The 15,737-nt window shown below is 35.2% G+C and overlaps 1 protein-coding gene across 15 annotated transcripts in view; it reads left to right on the top strand.

The window, feature by feature from the left end:
• The window catches only part of CCDC171 (coiled-coil domain containing 171), a 445,777-nt gene that overhangs the window by 358,740 nt on the left and 71,300 nt on the right, over positions 1-15,737 (top strand). The window lies entirely within an intron of this gene.

Genomic DNA, 15,737 nt, shown 5'->3' with positions numbered 1-15,737 from the left:
TTAAGGAAAATCTGGTAGGACTTCTTTAAAAACAAGGTAGATTTATAAATTCATTTTTCTAGTTTTGTTGTTTATTATTCCTTTTCTTAATAGGAAAGAATAATTAGGAAGGAAATAAAATCATAGCAGAATCAGTATTACAGAAGGTTGAAGCAGTTATGCAACTTTGCTAGAAAGTAGTAGGACTGGCAATAAAGCAGTTGAAATCCTTCCCCCTGTAGACACAAATTACACCAGTAGCAGGGATTCTCATTATTTTATACAATTGTTTTCTTTTTGTGTGTATGTGGAATACAACATTGTCCTTTCTTGTGAAGGATGAATATGTATGACAATTCTTGTGGTAGCACTGGATAGAATTCCAGTGCTACTGGAGTTCTATCCTAGAATCACTATTTTCTGTGACCCCTTGACCCTGAATTCTTCCAGCATGTCAGTTTCCTCATCAGTAAAATGGAGGTGATATTACCTGGTCTGGTGCATCTTTGGGTGATTATGAGGATCCTATAACATGTATGAAAGAACTTAGAAAATTAAATAGCACTAATAAATGTTTTTGAAATAATTTTTCTTTAAATATTTGGCATATAAACATCCCTTGGTCAGGTATATATAGATTGCTTAGTTTTCAATTTCAGGTTGATATTTTTACCCCTTTAAAAGACAAGAAAGTAAATCAGATTATATGGAAATTGGCAACCATAAGTCTGTGCAATTTACTGTATGTCATTGAGTTATGTTGATTAGAATGGGAATTACTTTCTTAACAGCATAGTATTTAGAAAAGTTAAAATAATTTCATTTTCTGGGGAAGGAGTCAGCAGGGTAGTATTAGAAAAAGCCTGTGTGGAGAGTCAGAATGCCTGGATTGAGGTTCTGGCCCTGTAATTTAACCACCTTGGTAAGTCGCTCAACAGCACAGAGCCACTGTTCTCTCATCTGTAAAAGGTGACAGTGACACCAGTCTTGCTTTTGCTCACAGGATTGTAGGGAGATCAGATGAGATAATGTGCATGTGAAGGTGATTTTCACATTAAAAAATGCTATATTAATAAAAGCTAAGTTGGACTGAACTATGAAAGGCCTAAGGTCAGGAACGGTGACCCAACCATATTGAGAAATGTTTTAGTGTTTTGACTTTTGGAGGTTTTTGATTGATGACCTGTTCAACATGTGCCTTCAAAAAAATAATATGTTCAACAACTTTAGTGTTTCCTTCCAGTTAAGTATACAGCCATTGCCAAGACCCAGGTGGTAAATTCATGCCATATACTACTATTTAAATAATCGTATAAAGTAATGCAAACATTACTACTGTTTCCATATTTTGAAACATTTTGTCACCTTTGTTTACACCATTTAATTGTGGGATGATTTCAAATTCCAACTCTGTGAAGTGGTGACAGTATTTGCTTTTATGTGAAATGTTTGAGATGCAATTAGTAAAAAACAAAAATGACAAAACATATCAAAGTACAGTACAGAATTTTTTTTTTGTTACAACTCTCAGTTCTAGGTGGCCCTAAGTAGAAAAGCTGCTGAAATGATGTGAACATAATTTCTTTGTCATTAATGTTAAGAGGCAAAAACTAAATTCTAAACTTAATGCTTTATCTTTTTGTTCATTTTAAGGCCCCTTTTTAAATATAACTAGAACTATTACATCTTTTAATACTTATTATTGAGAGACCGAAGCCTGTGAGCAGTTGAACTTTCAAGTGCTATAGCCAGAATTGCTATTCATTTTAGATACTTGGACAAAAAACAGTGTTTGATGGACTGCCTAGGTGAAGACCTGGAAAAGGAAGGGTTATCTACAAATTGAGTGAGTTTATTATGGCTTAGTGATTTGCTGATTGATTTCATTTGCTGTCAGTTAAGGCTCTCTTAATGTCAGTTTTCTTTGCATAATGCCTTGAAATAAAGACTGATGAAGTTCTCCAAATTGATGCCGCTTATATAAACTGACCCCGATTTGCCCTATTCTGCATGACAACTTAAGTGACAGCAGTTAGAAGAAAATACAGCAATGAATATGCAACTTAAGGATTAAGGAAGATGCAGTAAATCATTCAGTCTAAAACTAGGTACAATGATAATTTCTTGTAATAATGCCACAGATGCCTTACATTTGTTAAAGAGACTGTTATTACTCTCAAATATATGTTTTCATTATATACATGTATTTGAATTGAAGAAGAGAACTAAAAGTTATTCCAACAGGGATCCTAATTATTTTCCCTCTTATTTAAACTTGGAATTATCAAAATCACAGTTTTAAAAATATTTTATTTAGGATATCCACATGCAAAAGAATGAAATTGGACCTTGGTCTTACAACATGCACAAAAATCAACTCAAAATGGAGTACACAATGTTTAAAAAGACCTAATGCCAAAAAACAAAGGAAACAACAAAATGGAAAGGCAACCTGTGGAATAGGAGAAACTATTTATAAACTGTATATCCAGTAAGGAGTTTAATATCCAAAATATATAAGGAACTCATACAAACACAATAACTTTTTAAAAAAATGGACAAAGGACCTAAAAAGACATTTTTCCAAAGAACACGTGCAAGTGGCCAGTAAGTAAAAAGGTGTTCAACACCGCTAACCCTCCGGGAAATGAAAATCAAAACCACAATGAGGTATCACATCACAACTGTTAGGATGGCTATTACCAGAAAGTCAAAAGACAACAAGTGTTGGCAAGGATGTAGAGAAAAGGGAACCTTTGTGCACTATTGGTGGAAATGTAAATTGGTATAGCTATTATGGAAAACAGTATGGAATTTCCTCAAAAAATAAAAATAGAACTACCATATGATCCAGCAATCCTACTTCTGGGTATATATCCAAAGGAAATGAAACCATTGTCTTGAAGACATGTCTACACTTCCATGTTCATTGTAGCATTATTCACAATAGCCAAGATATAGAAACAACCTGAGTGTCCTCTGATGGATGAATGGACAAAGGAAATGTTTATACACACACACACACAAACACAGAGAGAGAGGAAAATTCAGCTTTAAAAAATAAAGGAAATCCTGCAATGTGCAACAACATATATGAACATGGAGGACATTATGCTAAGCGAAATAAGCCAGACGCAGAAAGAAAAATACTGCATGATTCCACTTATACGTAGAATTTTTAAAAATCTAACTCATAGAAACAGAGTAGAAGGTGGTTACCTGAGGTTGGGGGTGGTTGGGGGAATGAGGAGATAATTGGTTAAAGGGTAAAAACTTTCAGTTATAAGATGAATAATCTCTGGAGATCATGGTACAGCATTATATAATGCATTGTGTACTTGAAATTTGCTAAGAGAGTAAATCTTCAGTATTCTCACCACATACACAAAAGAGGGTAACTATGTGAGGTGATATATATGTTTATTAGCTTGATTGTGGTAATAATTTCACAAAGTATATATATATTAAATAATCACATTATAGCCCTTAAATATATACAATCTTTATTTGTCAAAAAATATTTTATTTGAGTTTGCATAGTACTGTATATTAAGTAACCAGTGAAATGTAGAGTAATTTTAGAAATGGTTTAGAAAGTACTTTTCAGTTTTGGAGCCTCCTAGTAACAGTAGTAGGTTTTTTCCCCCTTTTCCCACTGAAAGTCTCATAGTGCTGACTAAAAGGAGGCATAAGTTTTTGAGGGAAGACTAACTTAAGAAGTAGCTCACTGAAGAAAACATTAAATGGTAAACTGTGGCATATAAAATTTTAAGGTATTAGTTTGAGTGAACAGCAATTCATGAGTTGTGCAGCTCCAGGCCAGAAGTAGTTTGGAGGTCCTGTTGAGAGAACACACTCAAATTTCTACACTTTTGTAGACACTAAGCCAAAACCCAAATCAACTCTTTATCTGAAATAAAAGATTGTTGCTTAATTCATTTATTTTCAAAGGAAAAATAAAAATAAAAAATTAAATAAATTCTCATAATAATTTCATTTAGAAATAGTATTCTTAATTTTCTTAACAAAGTACCCTTAAAAAAAAACTCAAAAGACTTGCCAATACTAGCCAATCAAATCCTTCCTTCAATTTTAGAAAACAGGAGTTGTATGTAAACAAGTCTGGGCCAACTCTTAGAACCTGCTTTCTATATCCTCCTCCTCTGTTCTCCATCTTTCCTAGTTCTTTCAGCCCCAGTGGTCAGGCTGAGCTGAGTATGAGAGAGGGCCCTCGAGAGGCCCTGGAAGCACATTCCCTCAGCTCCTAAGTGAAGTCTCCATAAAGTGATCCTAGGAGACTGTGCAGAATGACTGGCCCCTTGTTTTATCCCAGACTCTTTTCCAGGTAGAAACACTTATCTCTATGGAGATATTTGCTCTGAACAACATGTTTCTTTTCTTGCTGATTATTAGTATGGACTTAAAAAAATAAGAGAAGTTAACACATTTTTAAAGGAATACTACTTAACTTTTAAAACTTGATGTGATTTTCACATCCTGACTTAATTTTTTTTGGTTGCAATAATTAGAAGAATAATTGGAAGCCATACATATATCTTTTGATTGATGGCCTGTTAAACATGTGCCTTCAAAAAAATAAAATGTTCAACAACTTTAGTGTTTCATTCCGGTTAAGTATATAGCCATTCCAAGACCCAGGTGGTAAATTCATGCCATATACTACTATTTAAATAATTATATAAAGTAATGCAAACATTTCTACTGTTTCCATATTTTGAAACATTTTGTCACCTTTATTTACACCATTTAATTTTGGAATGATTTCAAATTCCAACTGTATATGTTGATTTGTAGCTCCTCTGAAACTAGCAGAATATCATACCAGAAATTTACACAATGAATTGTTAAACAATTTAGTAGAATTGTTTTGCTTATTATACAGATTTGTATATGCTCTAGTAAAATATGACCCTATAGACTTAAGTATATATTGCAACAACTCCAAATGATATAATTTTGTTATAACACAGGAGTTATTTTTCATCATTCAGACCCAAATCCCACATCTGAAATTCCACACTCCAGAATGCTCTGAAAACTGGTAACTTGAAGGCAAAACCTGACCTGCCCTAATTTTGTGGCAAAACCTGAGAAATATGTTTTTGATTAGAGGGTGCTATTCCAGATCTTGATGAGCTTGATGAGAGTGTTATTTAATATATGGTATACGCCTCATTTTTCTTTTCTTTTTTTTTTTTTTTTGAGACAGGGTCTCACTTCTGTCACCCAGGCTGGAGTGCAGTGGTGCAATCTCAGCTCACTGCAACTTCCGCCTCCCAGGTTTAAGCGACTCTCCTGCCTCAGCCTCCACAATAACTGGGACCACAGGTGCGTGCCACCATGCCTGGCTAATTTTTGTATTTTTTTTTTTTTATGGAGACAGAGTTTTACTGTGTCGGCCAGGGTGGTCTCGAACTTCTAACCTCAAATGATCCACCTGCCTTGGCCTCCCAAAGTACTGGGATTACAGCCCACATTTCTAAAATAGGAAAAATCCTGAACTGAGAAACACATTGGTTCCAAGGGTTTCAGATAAAGGAAGGTGAGAATTGTACTAGCATTATAAAACAGGTTCTATGCAAAGGACATATACTGTTGTTTCTATGCATTGTGTCAATGCAATCAAACAAAGGTTTTTTCTTATAGAGAAGCACATTCAGTCTGTGGGATGGTATACTTGAGTGAACTTTTGCTATGTACTCTCTCTTGCATCTTGTTTTGAGTCATAAAGGAATTGTGTAGTATTTTATGCCACTTGAAAACTCGAAAGACTTCAACATTTGTGTTATATGCAAATCAGATAAGGCTCTAATAGGCTTTATCTTGCTTGTGTATAGTACCTGTTTGCAAACTAAAGGCACATTTTCACTCCATGCCAGTAGGAATTCTCTGAGGCATTATTTTTTGGGCCCCTCCCACTTTATGTACTGAAAGCAGAATGGATGAAATGCCTTGACACATAACTTACTTTTCTTACTCAACATTCTAATGTGTTCTCACTGGTAAAGGAATGCAGATTTTTTGAAGGATCTGGAGAAGCCAGACTCTGCTGGTATTCAGACAATTACTCTAGATAGAGAGAGGAAGTCCTCTTGTTGTGAGTCCAGTGGCTTGGTGGTTCGTATCCTGGACTCCTGGTAGTCCATAGGAGCAACAGGGACTAGAATGGCTTTGTTTCAAAGTTCTCTAGTTATTCTAGAGAGGAAATAAAAATATCGCTTAATAGTATTTAGAGACCAGTGTGAACTAAGATACTGGCTTTAAACCAAAATGGCCAGCTCTGTTGATCATATAGATTTGGATATGGCTAACATCATTCAGTGATGTACTGAGAACCTACCAAATGTAAGGCATTGCGCTGTACTCTGGGACACAAAGGTAACTCAAACTTTTTTTTTTTTTGAGGGGAAAGAGAGAATGTGAAATTTAATATGAAAGTTGAGACTGATATGAAATGAAAGACATGGTTGCATAGGAGAGGCATAGATAAAAGTACCATTGCTTGCCCTTTAGAGACGAATGAAATTTGTTCTTGCTGGGTGATTAGGAGAGGCTTCGTAGAGGAGGTAGCATTTGAGTGGACCTTGAAGTTTATGTGGCTACAAATTCCTTTTCCTATAAAATGTTATTATCAGGAAATACAAATAGGAAATATCTGGAGTTTGAGTCTCATCCACTAGGTAGCTTTGCAGCAGTGAAGTCTATAGGACGACTTTTAATCTGCAAAATGAGGATTGAACTGGAGGATTGGTAAGGTTTTTTTTTTTTCCAGCTATTGAAACCCTGTGATACTGCAAATAAACTATGGTCTTAGGAGAATTTCATGGCACTCTTATTATTTATTCCTTCACAATGTACAAAAAGTAAACTCATTGCTTTAGTTGAAAATCAGAAGGCACCTGGGAATCAATTTGTCCTTAAAACAAAATGGCTATTTATTAAATATGTGCAATTCTTTGTTTATTAATTATACCTCAATAAACCTGTTTTAAAAACTAAAATGGTAACAATATTTTTTTCAGAGTGATATAGTTTAACATACTTCAATGAATTTTGTTATAGAATAGAGATTATAGGGATTATTGAAGTAGATGATAACCCTGGCTGAAGCATGCAAATTCCCAAACCAATTTGCTATATTATATCAGAATCAGAGTGGAATCATGGTGATAAAAGGACTGGCTCTTAATAAAAGCATAAAATGTTTTCTCTCTTTCTCTTTGCCAATTTGCTTTTCTTCAGGTATATTGAAAATTGTTCATATTATATTTAAGTAAACCACAAACAAGTACATCAAATTCTTATAATTCTAGCTAAATGTGTTTTTAGCACCTCTGTCCGAATTAATATAAAGAAATCAATTATGGATGTACTTTGCTGAAATTCATAAATAAAACTAACAGTTTGATGTGAAAAGAGGAAAGATAAGGCAGTCAAAAAGGTGTGGATGTGTGGATGTATTTACTCTGAGTCAGTGGGTTAAATGCACTTTCTGAGGAGCTGTTTGTTTCAAGATAATGGACTGAGCAGTTTTTCTTTGGTAGTGAACAACTAGCTCTCAACCCTGCAAGCTATTTATTTCTGTAGCTTTTCTTTTTGCACTAACACTACTCTTTAAGACAATTTACATATTGAACCCCAAAAGGTCAGAATTAGGATGTGTCTTTGGTCCATTGTCAGATCTGATCAAAGCAGTTGGATCTTTGTAGGTCGATTATGGAACAGACACACGGGGGGTGCTGGTTATCACTTTGTTTAGTCTGCAAAAACTGTAAATCAGAAAGAGATAATTGAGATAGAAAGTGCCTTTATTAAGCCCCAAATATCTTTTGAAGGGGTTAAATAGGCACTTCAAATATAATCCACATTATTAATGAAATTGAAAGGCTCACTAACTATAATGAAGAACCGTACCAATATTTTATAATCTTAATTTAATCAAGTGGAATAAGTATGTATGGAACTCCTGTTCTTTATTTAACCCTGTGCTTAATAGGTGACTGGGTGAGATGACAGAGAATGAACAAGCATGCAGGGAGGATGAATTAAAAAGAAAGAACCTCAGTGTTACCATTCTTAATTACAAGGAGAACAAAACAAGCACTAATACGGGAATCACTGAGTACCAGCATGTATGCTGTGAGCCTTTGGGACGCATGAAGATGGGAAAGGGCCTGAATAGATCACTAACCTTGTTTTGGACCTTCCCTCCATCCCCCATCTTTTTCTTACTAGCAAGAGGTATTTGGCTTTTAAAAAGGAATAATCTTTATTAGTGTTTTATCCACTGCGTTTCAATATGAAATTTTAAAATGTTTTATTTCCCCAACTTGAAAAATGTGAATCAGATATAGGATCATGTCTTCTGCAAACAAAGATAATTTGACTTTCTCTCTTTCTATTTGAATAGCCTTTATTTCTTTCTCTTGCCTGATTGCCTTAGCCAGAACTTCCAATACTATGTTAAATAGGCATGGTGAGAGAGGGCAGCCTTGACTTGTGCCAGTTGTCAAGGGGAATGCTTCCAGCTTTTGCCAATTCAGTATGATATTGGCTGTGGGTTTGTTATATATGGCTCTTATTATTTTGAGGTGTGTTCCTTCAATACCTAGTTTATTGTGAGTTTTTAACATGCAGGGATGTTGAATTTTATCGAAGGCCTTTTCTGCATCTATTGAGATAATCATGTTTTTTTTTTCTTTAGTTGTTTAGTTTATGTGATGAATCACATTTATTGATTTGTGTTTGTTGAAGCAACCTGGCATCCTGGGGATGAAGCCAACTTAATCTCAGACCAAACCTTCTTAAGCAACTTCAGCAAAGTCTCAGAATACAAAATCGGTGTGCAAAAATCACTATTTCTATACACCAACAACAGGCAAGCCGAGAGTCAAATCATGAATGAATATCCATTCACAGTTGCTGCAAAAAACAAACAAACAAACAAACAAAACCTAGGAATACAGCTAACAAGGGAAGTGAAGGACCTCTTCAAGGAAAACTACAAACCACTGCCCAAAGAAATCAGAAAGGACACAAACAAATGGAAAAATATTCCATGCTCAAAGATAAGAAGAATCAATATTGTGAAAATGGCCTTACTGCCCAAAATAATTTATAGATTCCCAATGCTGTTAGCATTAAACTACCATTGACATTCTTCACAGAATTAGAAAAAACTATTTTAAAATTAATATAGAACCTGAATAGCTAAGACAATCCTAAGCAAAAAGAACAAAGCTTGAGACATCATGCTATCTGACTTCAAACTATATTACAAAGCTACAGTAATCAAAACAGCGCGGTACTTGTATAAGCACAGATACATAGACTAATGGAACAGAATAGATAATCCAGAAATAAGACCACACACCTGCAACATCTGACCTTTGACAGACCTGACAAAAACAAGCAATGGGGAAAAATTCCCTGTTTAGTAAATGGTTCTGGAAGAACTGGCTAGCCATATGCAAAATATTGAAACTGGAACCCTTCTTTACACCTTATACAAAAATTAACTCAAGATGGATTAAAGACTTAAATGTAAAACCCAAAACTATAAAAACCTTAGAAGAAAATCTAGGTAGTACCACTCAGGACGTAGGCATGGGTACAGATTTCATGATGAAAATGCCAAAAGCAATTGGAACCGAAGCAAAAATTGACAAATGGTATCTAATTAAACTAAAGAGCTTCTGCACACCAAAAGAAGCTATCATCAGATTGAGCAGACAACCTACAGAACAAGAGAAAATCTTTGCAATACATCTGACAAAGGTCTAATATCCAGAGTCTACAAGCAACTTAAACCAATTTACAAGAAAAAACAAACAACCCCATCAAAAAGTGGGCAAAGAACATGAACAGACACTTCTCAAAAGGAGACATACATGCGGCCAACAAACATATGAAAAAAATCTCAACATCAGTGATGATTAGAGAAATGCAAACTAAAACCACAGTGAGATGCCATCTCGTGCCAGTTAGAATGGCTATTATTAAAAAGTAAAAAAACACAGATGCTGGTGAGGTCGTGGAGAAAAAGGAACACTTTTACACTGTTGGTAGGAGTGTAAGTTCAACCATTGTGGAAGACAGCGTGGCGATTCCTCAAAGACCTAGAGGCAGAAATACCATTTGACACAGCAATCCCATTACTGGGTATATACCAAAGATGTATAAATAAATCATTGTTATAACGATACATGCACACATATGTTCGTTGCAGCACTGTTCACAATAGTGAAGACATGAAATCAACCCAAATGCCCATCAATGATAGACTGGATAAAGAAAATGTGGTACATACACACCATGGAATACTGCGCAGTTGTAAAACAGAACGAGGTCATGTTCTTTGTGGGAACATGGATGGAGCTGGAAGCCATTATCCTTAACATACTAACATAGAAACAGAAAACCAAATACTGCATGTTCTTAGTGGGAACTGAATGATGAGAACACATGTACACATGAAGAAGAACAACACATACTGGGGCTTGTTGGGGGCGAGTTGGGGGAGGAAGAGCATCAGGAAGGACAGCTAATGGATGCTGAGCTTAATACCTAGGTGATGGGATGATCTGCGCAGCAAACCACCATGGCACACATTTACCTATGTAACAAACCTGCACATCCTGAACATGTAACCCTAAACTTAAAAGATAAAAAAAGAAAAATATGAATCATTTTTGCCATTCTTCCCTTCTTATACAGCTAAATGGCTTCCCATCACCCTTAAAATGAACTTCAAACTTCTCATTTTGGCCTTGGGCTCTTCATGATCTGGGCCCTGCTGCTCTCCAACTCCATCACCTTAACATTCTCCATCTCATTCACTGAACTATAGTGACACTGACCTTTTTCCTGTAACTTGAACACAGTGCACATAGGCCCATTTTAGAGGCTTTGTGCTTGGTGGTCCCTTTACTTGGTATCCCTTTCTCTCAAATTTCCACAAGGCTCACTCCTTCACTTCATTTATGTCTTTGCATAAATATCACCTCATAGAAGCCTTCTCTCATTCCTCACTAAAATAACCTCCCTTCTCCCTGCATACTTTATAGCCCTGACATAATATGTTTGGCTATTACGTATTTCTCACCAAAAGGTAAGAGCCAAGAGGGCAGGGCTTTATCTACTTTACCACAGTATCTTCAGCACCTAGAACATAATAGGTACTCAATAATATTTGTTGAATATGTTAATGAATGAACCAGGATTTTCTCCCTTGTGGCCTTTTTGAGAGGCAGAACTGCATGCAAATTAAGGAAAAAAGTAGGAGGTTTGAAATCAAATGGACCTCTTATTTCCAGCCATGTCACTTTTTAGCAATGTGCCCATAAGAAAGTTATTTATGAACCCTGAGCCTTGGGATCTTTATATCTAAAATATTGCTAAATAATTCCTGTTTTTCAAGGAGTGTGTAAAAAGTAAGAGATTATGTATGCCATCACTGAAAACAGACTATGTTCCTATTTGCATATGCTTTATTTAATAGGATCAGAGAATGGCCGCCTTTTGAGTGAGGAGCCTAATCATTCTGCACAGGTATATCTGTTACTTGCTAAGTGTTAGAGAAAGTCAAAGTAACTGTGATCTCCAAGGAGTGTACTCTTAGATATCAAAAATTCATACGAACATTTCCACTTATTGAGGCCAGATGTCATGATTTTGACATTTGAGCAGAGGTGGACTACCTGAATTGTAGCTGACACCATTGCAACAGAATCCAAATATTCACCTGTATACTCACACCACCATACTCTGTCTTATCTATATGTCAATAGACCCCAAAGTCTCCAAAGCAGCTCTAATAATCTTCATTGTAAAACTCCTAATGATGTCAAGACAGAGAAGGTGCTGAAGAAATGATAACCATAATAATATATTTTTGTGTGTGATAGAGAACTAAAGTAATGAAGTTAAACTTCTTGTTTTCCTATGGCCCACAATTCTGCTTTAGTCACTAACCAAGCAACTTTCAGTTTATCAGACCTTGTTTTGCAACACATTAATAAACCCAGTGGCAATTCTGTAATTTACCAATATGACAAGTGTTTTGCAGGCTGCTTAAATTTCTAAGTCCTTAAAGTAAGGCAATTTATTAGTATTGGTGTTATTATCACTGATCTAGTAGTATCTTCTGAGAAACTCATTCCTCTGACTTTTTCTAAGATTATTGTTGCCTTTTATGGTTTTCATGTCCATATGCAATGGTTTTCAATAGGAACTTTTCTCATTCTCTGATTATTTTGATGACCTCTTTTCCATATTTTTGTAGGAAACCATGCTGGTTTTTTTCTATATGTCATTGTCCCTTTGCTCTTTCTTTACAATAATCTTTAGCGTAATAAGGGCAATAATCACCATCAATCTAGAAGCTGCATTTGCCCTTAGAATTAGCCTTGATTCAGTTCTAGTTGGAAGTAACATATTTGAAAAAGTATTGGTCTTGTTTTTGGCACATTTAGTTGTATATGCCATGGTTGAGTGGAAGCCAGAAAAAAGTTTAGAGTCTAAACAAGATACAAAGAAAACATCATTTAAAAAAAGTCTGCTGCAAAAGTGTTCTGCAACTCTGCTGAATATGGTTTCCCATGAGACTCCTTCTCATACCTGAAAAGCTATTATATTTACATCCTTCAAAGATGGTGCCAGTAAAAACTTTGAGTGATGGGATAAGTCAAGTCCAGGGCCATTTCAAATGCCAAAAAAGGAAAATGAGCTTGGATTCTCTTTTTCTTATATAAAATAACACCAACAAAACAGCTGAACTACATGCAGCATCACATCAAGTCAGTTTACAATTTTGCCTTCAGTTGTGCTTGACTAAGGAGGTTGCATATTTGCAACAAAATTTTTTCTCTTCTACTGACCTGATATATTTGCTATCCTTATCATTGTCACCATTATCACTAAAAAGCCCTTCAGTATCTGTGTATACACTGCATTCAGTATCTAGTTACACACTGTTTTTACCATAGCCTGTAATAGTCATATACAATTTTAGCTGGACAGTGGTGGCCCAGACCAGTCTATAAAGGAATAAAATTCTTGTATATGTACACAAACCCTAATACATGTAGGACCGAATATGGGCTATCCAGAAAACTTCTTATAAATAACGAAGGGGGAGGAACTTGGTTCACTAAAATCTTAGTTTTTATATAAAAGAAAGGTCTTTTTTTTTCTGTCAGGTAATTTTCCGGGCAGCGCACGATGAAACCCTTCCCCATCTTAGTAGTTAAAATGGAAATGAAATATAATGTCTCTGAGTCCCATTCCTTCTATACATATATCCAGCATGTATAGATCTCATTCAGAATTAGAATTTATGAGTTAGATGAGCTAATCCTATGTGGGCAGGATTTGGGATATCACTGTCTTGGTATTTTGCTTGTCAAGTCCTTTACTGATGCTAACAGGTCCTTATAGTCAGGCTGCTAAGAGATACATAGCACATTATCATTTTACATGTATAAGTTAATCGAGTATACCAGAAGTTGTTTTCCTTTTTTTCAAAGTAATCTATTGTGTGGATAATAGATGATTTGCTATAATTTCTAAGCTTAATTTTTTCCCATTAAAAAAATTGAAGTCTTCTTTCAAATTATATATGTTTTTAGAATCAAAAGATGTTTTGAGGGAAGTGTGGAAGTTATATGGCATGCTTTCATAGAATAGAGATTCATTATTTTGTTACAAAGGTTTATTGAACAACTACAGAATGAATGAAGTTCCCAAGAAAATATCATTTGAAGTTCTTTTATTTGAAATATTTATTTACATAAACAAAAATCTGTAGCTCAGAGTCAATGCAGAGTAATACTTATTAATGATTGTGAGATCTTTGAAAGTCCTGGCGTCATAGCAAAATTCAAAAGGGGTTTGCTTTGTATCTTTTTCAGCTAATAAAGGAGAGAACATGGGTCAATAAAAGAGAGAATATGGATTCAATTCTTGTTATATGTATGTTGTAATAAGTTAGCTGTGCACTTTATGAAACTTGGAAAGCCTGGACTAAGTCTACTGATTTCACTGAGAAACAAACAAATAAACAAACATCAACCAATCCAAATCAAACCAGGAAACTTGGAACACATTGAGTGAACATGGGCTTTGGAAATGGACAGGCATGGATTTGAATCCCAATTCTACTCTTTATTAACTGGGTGACACTGGACAAGGTACTTAGCATCACTGAACCACAATTTCTTAGTCTATAAGGATAATATGAGTCTTACAGGATTATTGGAAGGCAGCTATAATCCTGGTGTAACACCATACACCTACAGGATTATTGTCAGAATTAGAAAAAATATGCAAAGCTTATAACGTGGTGTCTGGCCTGTAGTAGCTATTGTTATAACCAGGGTCCAGGCAAACCCTGGAACATGGGAACTACAGAGGAAGCTAGAAAACCTTTGAGCAAAGATTTGGTAAGAGCATAGGCTTTATTGACTTCCATACGTTCTAACTTATTTGGCAATTCCTGATTGTAGAGTGTGGGGTTCACCTCCTTTGGGGCTTACATGGGTTTACCTTTGAGTGGAGAATTGAGCTGAGTGCATATACCTCTCAGATTACATTGACTCTTTTGAGGCAACAGGCTGCAGAGGGTCTCAGAATAGCTGGTGTTGCTATGACAGTCAGTGAGCAAATATAGACGGGTATCTGATAACCTCTCATGTTGAGTGTGATGAGCAAAATGCTAGGTCGTTTTATTCAAGAATCTGCATAAGAAGTTATGTGCAGAAGACTGGTTGGTCTAGTCCATGCCTTTGCCAGCTAAATCAGTATCATTTAAAAAAAAATTTAATGTTTTATTCTCTTCTTGTTTATTTGTTTCTAAAATAAATATAGACATGTCTATAAATTTGTATATCTTCCCTTTTAAATTAAATGTTAGAATGCTATATATTTACTTTTTTACCTTTTTATTTTGAAATAATTATAGATTCACAGAAAAGTACAAAAATAGCACAGGGAGGTCCCTGTGTATGCTTTATCCAGCTTTCCCCAGTGTTACATCTTACATCACTTTAGGAAAATGTCAAAACCAGAAAATTGGCACTAGTACAATGGGTAAATACAGTTTTGTGACATTTTTTCATGTGTGTATTTGTATAGACACTACCACAATCAAGATACAGAAAGGTACCAACAAAATTCTCTCTCAACTAACCAGTTTATGGACATATCACCCCCTATCCTGCCATCATCCCTAACTCGTAGCAGCCACTAAAGTTTCCATTTCTATAACTTTGTCATTTCAATAATGTAATATAAATGCAGTCATACAGAGTGTGACTTTTTGAGTTGGCTTTTTCACTCAGTGTAATGCTCTTGAGATCCATCCAAGTTTTTGCATATATCAATAGTTTATTCCTTTATTTGTCAATATTGATTAATAGTTTATTGGTGACTTGTATTCATGGTATGAATGTATCACAGTTTGTTTAGCCATTCATTCACTGAAGGATATTTTGTTGTTTCTGGATTTCGGCTATTACCTATAAAGTTGCATTGAACATTTTTATGCAAGTTTCTGTTTGGGCACAAGTTTTCATTTTTTTAGGATAAGTACTGAGGAATGTGATTGCCTAGCTATATGTAAGTTACATTTAATTTTTAAAAAATTGTCCAACTGTTTCCAGAATGACTGCCATTTTTTTCATTCTCACCATGAATCTTTAAGAGATCCAGTTTCTCTGCTTCCTCACCAGCACTTGGTG

This window comes from Pongo pygmaeus, chromosome 13 (genome assembly GCF_028885625.2).
Source record: "Pongo pygmaeus isolate AG05252 chromosome 13, NHGRI_mPonPyg2-v2.0_pri, whole genome shotgun sequence".
NCBI classification, from domain to species: Eukaryota; Metazoa; Chordata; class Mammalia; order Primates; family Hominidae; genus Pongo; species Pongo pygmaeus.
This window is presented reverse-complemented; position numbering and strand designations above follow the sequence as displayed.